The sequence below is a fragment of the Miscanthus floridulus genome, chromosome 5 (assembly GCF_019320115.1).
Source record: "Miscanthus floridulus cultivar M001 chromosome 5, ASM1932011v1, whole genome shotgun sequence".
Lineage (NCBI taxonomy): Eukaryota > Viridiplantae > Streptophyta > Magnoliopsida > Poales > Poaceae > Miscanthus > Miscanthus floridulus.
Window position 1 is genome coordinate 68210918 of NC_089584.1, and position 16208 is coordinate 68227125.

The 16208-nt window shown below is 45.1% G+C and overlaps 1 pseudogene; it reads left to right on the forward strand.

The window, feature by feature from the left end:
- The first annotated feature begins 531 nt into the window (after nt 1-531).
- Nucleotides 532-10318, forward strand: LOC136454741 (tryptophan--tRNA ligase, cytoplasmic-like; annotated as a pseudogene).
- The last annotated feature ends 5890 nt before the right edge of the window (nt 10319-16208 follow it).

The window sequence follows — 16208 nt, forward strand, 5'->3', positions numbered from 1 at the left end:
AAATGCCTTCCTTTGGGAAATATAAATAACGATACCATGAATACTTCTGGGTAAAATGCTACAATGATAGCTCCGTGTGCTTGCGGATAAATATCTAAAATTGTTAAGGAACTATCAAGGCTACTACTTAGTGGCATTGCTCATTATTAGTGATGATGCTAAGAAATACCAACAAGCACTTCTGCCACCGTTGCTAGGGATACAAACCTAGTAGCTACGCTAAGAAGTGCCAACAGCCACCCGGCCGTCCTGCTTAATTCGACTTCCAGTTGGCTAGGGTCCTACTCATATCCAGCATTACCTTTTCTATACACTCCTGTAGCTGGTTGCAGTGGCTCATCACCCTAATTTGTCTCCTCCTTCACCTCGGTCCCTCCTGCCCCTTTTGTTTTAGCCCTGCTTAGTGCTGACACCAATCACTAATGCCTCTACCTGAATCAACTTAGCCAAGGAGAATCGCACACACAAATTAGGCCGAGGTTTCTCTGAGCAGATCATAGGTCTTCCCTCTATCGTTGTCTATGTCTACCTATGGTCATGGAATCCGATGCTCTTCAAAAGGAAGAGGAGGAGGAAATGTCGGTGGTCTATGTTCTGGAGCTAGCCATCAGCATGCACGTAATGGTGGCTAAGGTAGCGCCAGTGGTTCCTAGGATTGTAGTAGACGTAGGACAGGAGATAGGGGTAGTGGCGCTGGCAATTGCTTTGGAGATAAAGGAGGAGGAGGAGGAGGCAATGGCGACATCAGGACAGGTAGTGACCCTATATGAGTTGTCCGCTCTGAAGGGGGCATCGACTACGACAAGCTGGTGGACTGGTTTGGGTGCCAGTGCGTCGACACCATGCTCGTCGACCGCATCGCGCACCTCATGTCCTGGCCGCCGCATTGGTTCCTCCAGCATGGGATCTTCTTTACCCACAGGTGATGCGCACCCTCCTTTTTTCAATTCTACAGCCGAAAATAAAGGTGAAATTTTGTAGTCGATCGATCAGCTATCGTTTATGTACTAAGTTTTTTTGGTTGCTCGCGTACGTGGATGAGGTGGTGGGGACTGAATTGTTGATGATTTTTTTTCTTGGGTAGAGATTTGAACAAGATTCTAGACCTCTACGAGGCGGGGGAGAAGTTCTACCTATACACAGGGAGGGGACCCTCATCCGAAGCATTGCATCTCGGCCAAATCAACTCAGACAGGGAGACTCGCACACACAAATTAGGTCGAGGTTTCTCTGAGTAGATCATAGGTCTGTCCTCTGCCATCGTCTGCATCTGCCTATAGTCATGGAAGCTGGTGCTCTATAGAAGGAAGAGGAGGAGGAAATGTCGGTGGTCTACGTTCCGGAGTTGGGCATCAGCATGCACGTAATGGTGGATGAGGTAGCGCTAGTGGTTCTTGGGATCACAGTAGATGTAGGAGAGGAGACGAGGGCAGTGGCGCCGGCGATCACTTTGGAAATAAAGGAGGAGGAGGAGGAGTGTAACAACCTAGGTTTTCAAATACCCAAAAATCACAACTTAAATTTTTTTCCAAACAAAGCCCATCCATGGTGAGTGTACATATTAGGAAACCACCTTGGTAGTTGCACAAGTAGATCCCAAAGTAGCATGTTGAGCATTTGCATTTAAACAACATGTGAGTTGCTTCTTGATTTTATGTGATGCAATAAAATCAATCAAACCATTGTGCTAAGCGTGTTGTGTGTGTTGCCAACCCTTGGCTTTGACCCTAATACCCTAGTTGACCCCCAGTGGACCCCATAAGGGTGTATAATGCTTGGCAACACATGTATACATGCATAGGAGCCCAAGGCTTTAATTAGAAAATAGAAAAGGGTTTAGGTTGGGAGAAGAAATAGGAAATGGCAAAGCAGCCTAGCCAAGCAGCCCCGTCGGCCTACTTCGCCCACATGGCCTAGCTAATGCGGCCCATGCCCATGCCCGCATCATGATGTGCCACCGTCGTTTTCCCCACTATCGCTGATGAGCAGGCCCCGCTTGTCATCCCCCACCTTTCTCCCTCTCCTCTTCTTTTTCACCCAAGGCAGAGAGCCCCGCCGGTGAGCATCCAAGGCCGCGCCTCGCATCCCCACCATCTGCCTTTGAGATAATGGGCGCAAGCGCATGGATGGGCACCACGTCCATGATCTATGGCTCACCAGCCCACCCTAGCTAGCGTCGTGCCATGCTGACATCACCGTTGTGGCCCCATCACCATGACACCACCCCCTGATTCCCTTTTGACCTCTGACATCCGGTTTTGAGAGAGACAAATCGCCCATGCTCCCCCACCTAGCCCAAAACACTAACCTAGAGCCCCTATCCACCCTACACGTGGCCTTCCACCTCTCCCCACCATCCATGGCCCAGCCATGGCCGCGCTCACCTATAAAAGGGATCCCCTAGAGCCCAGCACCCTTCCTTCACCCCTACTGCCACTTTGTGGCAACCCAAGAACCGCATCGAACCAAGGAGGAGAAGGGAGAAGGAAAGGAGGAGGAGGACCACACCGCTAGAGCTGTTCGAGGTCACCGAAGATGAGGATGACGCTGATCATCTTCTTCCCCATCGCGGTTTGGCATGGCACTGCTTCCTGCCGCCATGGCCATGACTTGTCACTGCACTGCTAGCCTATCTCCTATGCCACCACGGTGAGCACCCTAGACCCCCCTTCTTGCTTGCCATCATGATCTCGCCATGGCCACCGCTGCATTCTCTCTACCTAGGAGTGGCAAAGGCCGAACCTTTGGCCCTTGTACCATACCACACACACTAGGGCACGTACATGGCCAAGACTCAGCCTTGCCGAGCACTAGACGCTCAGGAACACTAGCGTCTTGCGACACGTACCCGCACGGTCGCCATGGCCGAAACCCACCATGGTGCCACCTTGTTCCGACCACCTCATGCTAGTAGAGGTTCCCAAGATCCCATGGTTGTGACCGCCTTGTTGTGGGATGCGTAAAGCTGCTATCTTTTAGTCGAAGATGCCCCGGAACTACCCTTCGTGTCCGCCTCACCGGCGCGGCCGTGCACCAGAGCGCCGCCATGTCATGAGCGTTCTCGCTTATTCCAGCCACCTCACGAGATGAGGAGAGGTCGATGATGTTTGCCATCACCCCATGAGTTCCACCACATAGTTGGCTTCCCCTTGGACCCGTCCTAGCCCTATAGCCGTCGTAGCAACGAGCCGTTGGAGCTCCGTCGGGACCGCCACGTCACCGTAAACTCCGTCGAGCCCTTTGGTCATCGCCGTTAGGTTAGGTGACTCACCCATAAACCTAATAAATGGATAACAGCCTCCTTTGGCTCCCTTTTGGTTGCGAGCCGCCTCACCATCGCTCACCATCATCATTGGACCACCATCGCCGTGGCTAGCCATGCCCAAGCCACTACAGCCATGCCGGGAGCCATAGTTGCGTCCGCCGAAGCATGGGGAAGCTGGTGAAGCTTGCTAGAGTTTTCCCCATGTGCCTAGAGACCTCACCATTGACCTCACACCGCTGTCATCCGCCATGGAGTCTGCATCTGGCGCTGGAGACTCCAAGGCCTGGCCTTTAGCCCACCGGTGAACTCGCCGTGAGCCCACGAAGCCGTAGAGCACTTTTGCCACCCCACTAGACCGCCAAAATGTGTAGCCATGTGAGCTCGCCACTGATGAAGGGAGCGGCCGAGGAGGAAGAGGGAGCCACCATGCCCCTGCGCCACTCGGTGCACCAGGGGCACCATGAACCGGAGAAAGGAGGAGGAGTGGACACGGTCCACCATGGGCCGTAACTGCAGTCCATGGACCCATGCTGCGTAGTCCACCCTGAGACGCGCCCATAGACGCGAGCCCATTAACAGCCCACCAGCGCCACATGGATGGTCTAGGAGGATGACATGTGTCTGGGCCGGGCCGGCCCAACTCGGCCCAATATCCGGCCTGCTAGGCCCAGTCCGAGCCCAGTCAATGCTGACCGTTGATCGACCCCACCTGTCAGTGACCCATGTCGTTTTGACCAACCAGAGCGCACCACGTGTCAGCCCAGGTTTATCTATTTTCTTTTACCGAAAATGATTTAAACTTAGAAAATTCATAGGAAATTCCTCTGACCTCAGAAAAATGTGAAACCAGAGTCTAAATTTTTTTAAAAACAAGCTCTACATCTTAGGCTTTGTGTTTGAGTGCATCTAAATCTTTCAAAATTCTGTTGCTTCTTTAAGATCATCTGTAGGAGTCGCTTATCGCGGCTATATGTCTTGTTTGGCAGACCCGAAGGAGCCGCGGACTAAGGAGGAGGACTACGACTACACCAATGACCTGGGAGACGACCTGCCCGCAAGTGCCACGTCCCACCCAACCTCGTAGAATCCTATTAGACATGCAATGATGTAGCTGCTAGTGCTCTATTTTTATGCAATTGAACTATGATAGGTTGCATGGTAGATCTGCTTGAAGCCTTTACCTTGTCTCAACCTTTACCCCTACACACCCGCTGTTAGGGTAGATGCTTGCTTCTACTTACTACTTGCTTCTACTATGTATTATATCTATGATGTGATGCTTGGTGGAGGATTATTTGTGAGTGGCTAAGACACATGGTGCCAATAATATGGTAATAACATGATAACAACTTGGGGAGATCTTGACGTGCGTCTTGGCCTCTTGGGTGTGTGGTGAGGGTTGAGTCGACTAGATAGGATTCTATGACAAGTCTTTGGACAAGTCATGCCAGGAGGATGCGACCTTGGCATTCCCTACGAGAGGTACCTATGGTGGGTACATGTGAGATGAGGAGGTCCCGGGGTGGAGTGTCTTGTGGGATGAAGCCCTGGGATGGAGGTGCCATCAAGACACGGGCGTTGGTTGGCCCCTTAAGAATATGTCCTGTCTGGTCCTCCTAAGGACTAGTATGTCGAGAGAACCATATCATAGGACTCTTCGTACACACCACTCATCCTTGTTTGGGTGGGGGACGGATGTTGACCTACTAGGGCGGTGCCACTACTGTTGGGTTGTTAGCGGATAGTGTAGGGAGGTACGAGCATGGGACCCACAACCTCCTAAGACAGCGTAGTGATCTTTGGGGGCCGGTACTACGCCTCATAGTCTCAGTGTGCCGGTGGACTCTGGGGTGGCCCAGGGCTGAGTGGCAGGGTAGTATCGCACTAGTTTGGAAGGTAGCCCGGTATCAGCCTTGGCGGTGCACACGTCGATGATGGTGATCTTGTGGATTTCCAGGTGTACACACTCTACAGAGTTGATCGATCTATACGTATAGCCACGTCCACGGATATAGACATTCCTATGACCTACGCTTGCCTTGATTAGAGAGTGGAGTCTTTTCTCTTCTTCCCCCTAGGTTGGAGTTGGTTTCTGCCTTTGGCCGTTGAGGCAAGGCATGAGAGGGAGTTGTCATTGCTGCCTAGAGAGTGAGAGAGGGTGAGATGTGTGTGATGGGATGGGAAAACGTGTGTGGATAAGATGGGTTAAAACTTGATGAAACAATATAAAACTTGATTACGCTTGCACAGGAAAAAAACACAGCCTAAAGTAGGTCTTTTGCTCTACCCTTGCATTCCACTACCACAAAGCAAACGCAAAGTATAGGGTGAGAGCTAATGGTCAGTACAAATCGTACTGATAATTGTTTGGCAGGTGACAAGCCTGATTACGACTACCAGGGAGACGATTTGGAGGATTAGAGGTCTTGTTCTTCGCTTGAGTTTGGTTTGTGAAGATGATGACGTCGTTCGCTGTCGTTCTACTTGATGTTGTTCCAGATGCTGCATGCTCTGAGTGATTCCGCCAAGTGGCGATGTAATAATAAGTAAACCTTAACCCAAATATTCGATGTATGACTGTGATATTGACTGTTATTCATAACGTGATGACATGTCGGCCTGTTCGGGAGGCCGTAAACGATCGTGGATTATTTATTGTTGGCTGATTTGTTGTGAGAGAAAAATACTATTTCTGGCTGAAAATTTACGATCGTTTACGAGCAAACGAACAGGCTGATCATCTGGGACTATCATGTTATGTTTTGAATCTATGGATTTCCCTTTTCCAAGGAGGCGGCGGTGGTGGCATCAGGACAGGTAGTGACCGCGAATGAGGTGTCCGCTCCGGAGGGGGGCATCGACTACGACAAGCTGGTGGACCGGTTCGGGTGCCAACGCGTCGACACCGCGCTCGTCGACCGCATCGCGCACCTGACGTCCCGACAGCCACATCGGTTCCTCTGGCACGGGATCTTCTTTGCCCACAGGTGACGCGCACCCTCCTTTTTTTCAATTCTGCAGCTGAAAATAAAGGCAAAATTTTTGAATTGCTGATGTTTTTTTTTTCTTGGGTAGAGATTTGAACAAGATTCTAGACCTCTACGAGACGGGGGAGAAGTTCTACCTGTACACGGGGAGGGGACCCTCATCCGAAGCGTTGAATGTCGGCCACTTTCATCCCCTTCATGTTCACAAAGTAAGCATTGCTCCAAAGATCTTCCTACTGCTTGATGCATATGCATTGTGTTTCAGCGAGGAAGTGGTGTGTGTACTTTGTAACTTTTGGGATCCGTTGATGATTACTAGAAGTTGCTCCTCATTGAGCCTTCAAAGATTATTGTTCCTCACTAAGCCTTCAAAGATTATTGTTGTATTCTTTGTGATTTTTGAACTGTTTCCTGTTGTAGTTAATTATTACATGGTTATTAATAGACTTTGCAATGGGATTAAGAGGAAGACATGCTGCAAAGTCTGTGCAGTGAAAGCTTTACTGGAATATTTCATTGTCCAATTGGTTCCTTAAAAAAAAGAGATTTTAAATATTTATTTTTACACTGTTGGGTTGGGTAGCATGCTGCAGAAACTGTCAGTTTCTTGGACATAAATGAGCCCCATTCCATAGTCTATACGCTCTCTCTATGCGTCGTCTACACTGAAGAACTGCATTCTTTGGTAAATCTTGCGTTATAGTATGAGCTATTATTGTATAAGTATCTATGAATAGTGTTTATTAACGATCAAGATCATTTGTCACTTTGTCAGGTATTTACAGGATGCTTTCAAGGTGCCCCTAGTGATACAGCTAACTGACGATGAAAAGTTTTTGTTTAAGAACTTGACTATTCGAGAATGTAAAAGGCTTGCCCGTGAAAATGCCAAAGACATTATAGCATGTGGATTCGACATTGAAAGAACTTTCATTTTCACAGATTGCGATTATGTTGGAGGGTAAGATCACTCTTCTTAACCGTTCAATTATAAAGTATAAATGTTTGACTGGTCCTTTCTGTTGTTACTAAGCAATTTAAACGCTCGCTTTTATTCTATGGTAAACTAATAATCCTTTATCCTTCTCTTGTAGGGCATTTTATGAAAATAAACTTGAAATTGCCAAACGTGTGACATTTAACAATGTGAGAACTGTTCAATTAATAAGATCAGTATTTGTGAACGCTAAAGAGCTTGAATCAAGTGTCATTATTTTCTAATACTATTACTCTTGGATGGCAGGTTAAAGGGATACTTGGAATTAGGCCTGAGGATAACGTTGGTAAGGTCATTTTTCCTACTATGCAGGCTGCTCCATCATTTGCATCATCGTTTCCCCATCTCTTTCCTGGCAATGACCAGCTGCGGTGCCTTATCCCATGCGTAATAGACCAGGTACAATATCTCTGGTCTAATCTCGACAGCACAGCGAAGTGGTTGTGTATCTACTTGCTACCATATTGATAATATATCTGGCAGCACAAAATTCGAACTTAGTTCGTTTTAAATTCTTGTATATATATTTCCAGCACTAAATTTCAAATATGTCCCACCAACACAAGCCAAGTTTTGATTTAGGCAGCAAACTTTACCATTTAAAGATACCCATATCTGTAAGATATGGGTATGGCAACATTTGGAAGTATCAGTCATTAATGCTAGCAATAACACAACTAGCATCATATATACCAAGCCTGCAATAGACCAGTACAAACAAATTTTGGTGTTACAATCTTTACAGTATGATATAATTGGCTATATTTCTGCTTGTTGGCACTACAATTTAGAGATGTAGATTTATCTGATAAAGAAATTTTGGTGTTACAATCTTGACAGTATGAAATAATTGGCTATATTTCTGCTTGTTGGTGCACTACAATAAAGAGATGTAGATTATCTGGTAGCACTGAATTTTTAACTAAAGCTTGTTGAGTTCAAGTTTTTACTTGATCTGGATCTTGTCCGGACATATTCAGTAAATTGGGCAGTATTATTTTAGTGATCTACTAATCATGTCCGGACATATTCAATAATTTTGGCAATTTATTTTAGCGATCTATTATCATGAAGCATATCTGATATATTTTCAATAAAGGTACTAGAATTTTCACACATATCTGTGTGTTTAGTTTGGCAAGTTTTGAGTTGTGTATTTAATTTTATTTATTTATGTGCAGGATCCTTATTTTAGGATGACTCGGGATGTTGCTTCTAAAATTGGTTTTCAGAAACCTTCACTGATTGAGTCAAGATTTTCCCCTGCGCTTCAGGTATTTCTTTTGGGGAGAGCATGGGTTTAGGGCTGAACATAACAGTTTGTGCAATATGAACATTTTTAATTAACCTGCTCAGCTTTTCTGTTTATTTTGAATGGTCATAATAAGTGGATTACTTTATGCGAGTCCCTTTTAACAGGGGGAGAGCACAAAAATGTCCGCCAGTGACCCGAAGTCTGCAATATATGTGACAGATAGTTAACAAATAAAGACAAAGGTTTGTCCAGAGCTATGTTTTCATCTGTAAAAATAGCTACCCGACAATCATACGATTTGATCAGCCAAAAAAACAATAATACGTTTTAGTCAAGACTCATAAAAGTTATATCCATCATTTCACAGGTGAATACATATGCTTTATCTGGTGGCCAGGACTCTGTAAACCTCCATGGGGAACTCGGTGCTAACCTTGATGTAAGCCCTTTCTGTAGTATTCATGAGCACTATTGAATACTAAGCTAATATGGTAGAATTATGCACTGTGTTCTGGTTTTTGCTTCGATACAAAAATTAGATCTGAAATAATACATGAATTTGAATGATCAGCATAAGCTACCGTTCTAGTTAATGCATGTAGTTAGAACCTCTTCATACATATTTCTTGATGAAGTCTTTCATTGTCACATTTCAGTGCTAACATAACATGCTCAAGATTTTATATAATTTACCAACATTATTCGAGTTAATTCCTGTATTTCTTAAGAACACAAAACCGATCTGTGAATTCATGCCTTGTTCAGGTGGATGTTCCATTCAAGTACTACATTTCTTCCTAGAAGATGATGATGAGCTTGAGCACATAAAGAAGGTGCATTTTTTCATGCTGGAAAACGAAGTTGCACTTTTTTTCTTTTTGATTGAAAGACCAAGTTGCACTCCAACTATGAAACTCATTATTTACTATGAAGCTTATTTGGAGATGAGTAATTATAATTTTCTCTCTCTTTGAAATATGCCATGATGCACATTTGGGGAGACCTTAGGCCCAGCTGTAGGTGTACATGACGTCATCATATTTTTGAATGGACAAGACTACCCCTCCACCTTCATCTCTATATGTCACTTAATGGAGACGGACATCCCGATCTTCCGTCAGGTGATGATAACTATCGTTGTGGCGGAGAATGACACACCGATCCGGCTTCAGATCGAAAGATTGAACCCTACAATCTTAGCACCACAGCTCCTCTGGTCATCAACCAAGTCACGGACCAGGTTGACCTCGCCAAGAAGGCTAATCCTTGCCTGCGCAACGAAGAACACAAGCAAGAACAAGAAAGAACACAACCAAATTGCAGATGAAAGATTATCTCATGAAGTTGGGGTCTCACAAACCGATTAACGGCGAAACTGTTCTTGACAGAATAATCTAAGCAAAACCCAAAACCTAATGATGGCGGCGGCGTATGATTATAAAGGTCTTAGGGTCGTCGCCTACCCTGTACGCGCCCCCTAATGGGCCCAAACACAATACTGTAACACCCTAAAATTTGCCTCTTTTGGAAAATAGGTTTAAAATGATTTAATTCTGTATTTTGTGCTCATGAAATGTAGAAATAAATAAATTTCTCATGAATTTAAAATTTATCATAAAGTAGTAACATGTATGTGCATTCATACCGCTGCATATTATTTTGTGAATGTTTGGTATTGATCAAAAATTTCAAAGAGAATTGAAATTTGAATTGGAATTGGTTTTGAAAATATGTTTTAGGAAATAGAAAAGGAGTTTTATTATTTCTCTTCCCCCTTCTCTGTTTTCGGCCCGCAGGCCTTTTCTCCCCGCTAGCCCAGCTCTCCTTTTTCTCCTCCCTTGCGCACCACGCCAGCCCAGCAAGGCGCCGGCCCACTCGGGTGGGCTGGCAACTGCCTCGGCCGCTCGGCCCAGCAAGCCCCGCCCGCCCAACTCGGGCACAACCGCCGCGCCTTCCCCGTGTTTCAGTCGATGACCGCCTAGCCCCACGTGCTAGCATCATCCTCCTCCTCCCGCTCGCCCTGCGCCCGGTCCAACGGGTCACGCCGCAACCGCCGCTCCACTCCGCGTCGTGGGAGCGCCCTCCTGAGCGCCCGGCCTCTACAAAAAGGAGCCAAGACCCCACGTCACCGCTCCCTCTGTTGCCCCGCTCTTTTCTTCGCGCTCGCCATGCACGGAAGCCGCAACTGCAGCGCCAGGATCCGCCATCCGCCGAGCTCGGAACCACCGCGCGGCCGCCGTCCCCGAGCCATCTCCGACCTTGTTTTCCCCGTGGTGAGAACCCCCTTGCTCCCCTCTTGTTTCCCGTGCAGTTACTTTCTTGTTTCATGGCTTCTAGCACCCTAGCCGCGTGCGCCGATGACCTCCGCATCGCCGGCCATGGCAACAGCCGTCTCGGCCCTCCCCACCGGCCGCCTTCTCGGCATGGACGAGTTCGCGAGAACCCCCTCCATCTCCCAGTGCCCTCGGTTGGGAACACCGTGGCCCGTAGGCCTTGTTTTCCCACACGCCGGCGAGCTCTCGACGCCGTCCATGGCTGAGCCGCCGTGGCTGCTACTGTTCTGGCGCCGGTGTCACCTTCTCCCTCTCCAGATCTAATCTGTGCCGCCCGACCTTGATCCAACGGCTCTCAATGGCCGATACCCTTTCGCCTGGCAGTTTTGCTTAAGAGTCCCTCGGTTTCGGATGAATTGAACCCACCATCCCTAGCGCAGTTTCCAGAGTACGCTTTCTCATTTTGAAAACGTAAAGTGCACTGTTTTAGTCCAAAATACGTGTTCAGTATTTACAGAAATGCCACTAGATTTGTTTTGTTCATAAAAACTTTGTTTTAGCTCCGAATTAACCCGTTCAAATTGCGTTAGCTTCATAATTTCATAATCTACGTGTTAGTACCACTGTTAATCAAGTTTGCAACTTTTAAATTTCATGGTTAGGTTTAATTAAATAAAGTGCTATAGGAAAACCCGTTTAATTCATAACTTTCACGTTTTAGCTCCGATTTTCATAAACTTCGCGTTGACGTGATCGTAGCGAGACGTAGATTCTTTTCATAAACATTTTATCTTGTTTTCTATACTGTTGGTGTACTGTTCTAACTGTAGGATTGTTTTCTTTGCATGAATGTTCCTAGAATGTTGTGTGTTGCTGTGTTGGTTGTGTTCAGACGGTGAGGAGAACGTTGGGGATCAAGAGTTCTTCGACGACCAGCAGGATCAACAGGAGTTTGCTAACCAAGGCAAGTATAGCATGGGCCTACCTTGATGTCCTATTCACTTTAATCATTTACTCATGTGCATGTGTCTAAATTTGATAACCATAAGGACATCCTAGTTATTTGATGACATGTTCCCTTGACTCCTTTGAGTTAATTGCATATGGGTAGATTGCTAGTGCTCTAACTGAACATGATCTATACAATGGTTAATGGTTCTATGGAACTAAAAGCAAAACATGATTTATAACAACTGATCCATAGGGCGAAGGTGCAAATGACTTTTGATCATGTTGCTCCCGGCCCTCCATAAGGACTTATCTGTCGGCAAAAGCTAGGACTGACAGTGCAACCGTGAGAGTCATATGGCTCTGACTTTAGCTCAGTAATAGGACCTTTTCTAGCTTGTTAGAGGTTACCTTTATGGCGCAAAAGGGGCTTGCCACGTTGGGTATAGGACTGCCTCTGTTCCTATGTGTATAGCCACGATGGATATGTGCCATAGGAAAGGGGGGTTCCTACATCTGCCTGCCGAGGAAACCTAGCGGCCCTAACTTGTTAGAGAAACCTATGAAATGGCTTCATAATGTACCCTGCCCGCTCACCTTGGCAGTGACATGGGAGTAATTAACCCGGGCATATGGGAATCACGACTCGCGGTGAATGTGCACCACCTCTACAGAGGGTTACAAACTGTTATAACAGCCGTGCTCACGGTTACGAGTGGCCTGGAAAACTCACAGAATAATTGGTTACTCATTGTTGTTCATTTATGATGGTTTATGATGATATGATCCAAATGATGCTGATATCTGATTAAGTGGGTTTAAAAGGGAGCTTAAGCATAACTTGACAATCACTGATGATAAAATCTTGACTTACTAAAAGTGCTAACAGCAGTAAACCGGTGTCATCCTTTTTGAGCCTCATGAACCCCATGTTATCTTGTTGAGTACGGGATGTACTTACGCTTGTTTACTTTCTATATTTGGATAAAAATCCCGGATGGGTAACAGATGACAATGCGTACGAGGAGTTTCTCGAGGATTATTAGGCTTGTGGTCAACCAGTTGACCTTCCCTGTGATGGAGTTCCACGAGAGAGAGTTATCTTTTATTTTCCGCTGTGATGTGTAAGACTAAGTTATGTTATTATCGTGATGTAAGAGACACCGTGATGATACTTTATGTAATGTGTCAGCTTGTGTATGTGACTGATCCCTAGGCACACATGAGTTTTGTGTATTCAATTTTATCCTTAAAATTGGGTGTGACAAATACACGGTCCAACAGACCAAAAGAAGGTGTCGCAGCACCCTGGTAGATTCTGGACACTGACTTGTTTCGATGATTCCCGTTGATTCTGAAGAGCTTTTGACGTGAAACTACATGGATTGGCTTCCTTATCAAATTATCTTTCCATCCATATGTGGATCATCGAAAACGGAGTCCGGATGCGTCCTGGGTGACCAGTTTAAGGCAGACTAGTCCTGGATTCCGAGACAGACTCGAACTTGAGTTGCTTTGGGCCTCCACCTCGGGGACTCGAACCGAATTAGCCTTGGGCCTCCTTCTTGACTTGGACACCCTTGCTGGCCTCCTTCCCCTCCATCCCATGCGCCAAACATGGTCATATGCATGGGTGTCATGTCCTCATCATCCTCCCCTTCTTGATGAAAAGCCGTCCTCGGCGTCGATTGTGCTTGAAACTGATCTTGCACAACATAAAGGAGAACGGGGTTGCGAGGACAAAGAAAACTGAAATAATTATGAGAAGGAACGTGACCATGTTTCTAAGTTTCTAGCATGTCATCTCGCATAAAAAATTCAGCAAGCATGTAGACTCCATGATTCGAATGCACACGATGTATGTCAACACTATCCTGCAAAAGATTAGAACTAACCAAAGACAATGCAGTAATAGATGGTCGAGCAGACATAGGTAGCAACCAACAATGCTCCCCTTCTTGGAAGTGAACTTGTTTCTTTAAGGAACATGAGAAAATGTTTGTATTATTATGGCTGCTCTCTAAACGATCATAATCTTGTACAACAAAAGGAGAATTCATATTATTACGAATGTATACTCGATGTATCATATATTGTCCCTTGTTGTTATATCTGCCAATAACATGATATGTGTGTTTAGAAAACTAAGGCAAATCAGCATATTTAAAAAGGCTCTCTTTCAAACAATCTAGGTTACACAAAACATCAAATTCAATGTAACCCAAAGTTTGTAAAGAAGACAACGGTTTGAACTCATCAATTTTAGTAGCAATATGAATAACATGTTTATTTTCAGCACAAGTCACTAATTCCAAAACATGTAAAACTGAAGCATCTTCAACCAATTCATCTTTGTCACAAGGAACATCAAGCAAATTATCATGGGACAAAGATAAATCAAGAGAGGGTTTCACTAACAATTGCTCTATGACAGCATGGTTTGTGGAAAAATTTAGTACATTAAGACAATTTTCACCTTCCGTGAGTGTAGGACCATGGGCATTACCTATGTTTTTAGCAGGAGTAATAGGTGCATGGTGAAGTGATGGTTCTGAATTTGCATATGAGGTTGTGAGCTCCTCATTTTCTTCCACGTCATCCTCTCGCTTATGTACATTATTCTGCAGAAGGTTAGTCATAGCAAGAGGAATAACAACATACTCTTCCTCTAAATGGTGCACCTCAGCATACGAAGTCAAAATAGGAGGTGGATTAACAAAGGTTTCTCGCATAAGATGTTTCATATCATTTCAAGTTTGAGGTTTATCAGAAGGATCTAAAGACTCCCACCAAGATAAAGCAGAATGTCGCAAAACACTAGCTGCATTTTTTACCTTCCTCCTTGGACACATAAAGCGAGTAGCAAATATGTTATCGATGGCAATTTCCCACTCCATGTACTCATCAGCACCTATACCATCATAAGTCGGTGGATACGAACAACCTGTCATTGCACAAAAACAACGAACAAACGGTGAAAGTTATCCCTACCAAATGACTACGTGGTTGCAGTGGTGTCACTTTTCACAGCAAGTGGAAGCGTCTTACCAAGCTCTTACAAAGTTCTTACCAACACAAGCAGTGGCGGTACAACCGGCGGCTGGTTCGTGATACCGTGAGGCAGTGGTACCGAGATTGCAAAGCCTTTTTTCTGTACTGATCTAAAGAATTTATGGAGCTTGGAAGGCAAACAAAGAGTAATATGTATATCTGGCACACAAGTCAGTAACAGAAAGTAATGCTGAATTATAGTCCAAAATACTTGATCTCGTTGCTGGTCTAAAATGTTCCAAGTACCAGGTGTGTGACAAAAGTATGGTAGATAGCAAGGTGACAGGTGTATGGAAAACAAGTATGGTGGATGGAAACAACAACACAAACAAGGAACCAGACAGCACACGCTAACACGGCTCACTTTGGTCTTCTCTATGTACTCCTCTAAATATTGTTCCTCTTTTATCCCTCTCTTTTTTTTCTATTTTTTGGGCTATCGTTGTTTTTTTTTGGGAAGACCGAAGTTGACTTGGGTAGAGGCAATAAAAGGAGACTTGAAAGGATGGAATATACCCAAAGACTTAGCCTTAGATAGGAGTGCTTGGAAGACAGCTATTCATGTGCCTGAACCTTGATTGTTTCTGTTGGGTTTCAACTCTAGCCTACCCCAACTTGTTTGGGACTTAAAGGCTTTGTTGTTGTTGTTTTTTTTTGGGAAATTTTGACTTTTTTTATTATTTTTTGATATTTTTCCTTTACTTAGGAGCACAAAAAAAGTAACCACAGAAAATATGAGCTCAAACAAGTGTAAGACGTGGCCTGTGGAATTTTCAGAAAACTTGCTCAAAATCGACAAAAACCTTGTGACCACGAAAAGACGATCTTGTGACCACTTTTTGACCAATCTAAAATTTTCAAACCCTGGCAAGTCCAGGGATGGACGGATCCAAAAAAATTTTCTGATCGATTTTGATATATGGAACGTCGAAATCAGAGTTCGTATGCGAAAACTAGACCAGTTTTAAGAATTGGCTCCGAATTATAGGACAAAACGAGAACAATATGCACAAAACTGGTCACAACAGCAAAGATTTGATGGAAACTGAAAGCATCTAGGCCCCTAGTTGGATTTCGGTGATTAATGTCAATACAAGTTTACTATGACTAACGTGTGTTTTGTAGAGGCAATTAAGTTAGGTCATGGTAATGGAGATCGATTGGGCAATCGAGGTTATCATGCCCCTACGATGGAAATCGTTTCGGTTTTCAAAGGACGGACAACAAGGTTAAGGATAACTAGTTCTAAGTGTCAATTGGAGTTGGAGAGACACTTAGAGTAGTTTAGGACTTTGTTTTTCCTTTGGCCGTACTATGAAGGGGGGTATGAACGGGTAGCTTGACCTAGTTGAGTCTAGTGAGTTAGGTGTGGTGCACACTTGTTAAAACTAGCTCTAGGTAGCTCCTATGAATGCCTAAGATCCTTTGGAGC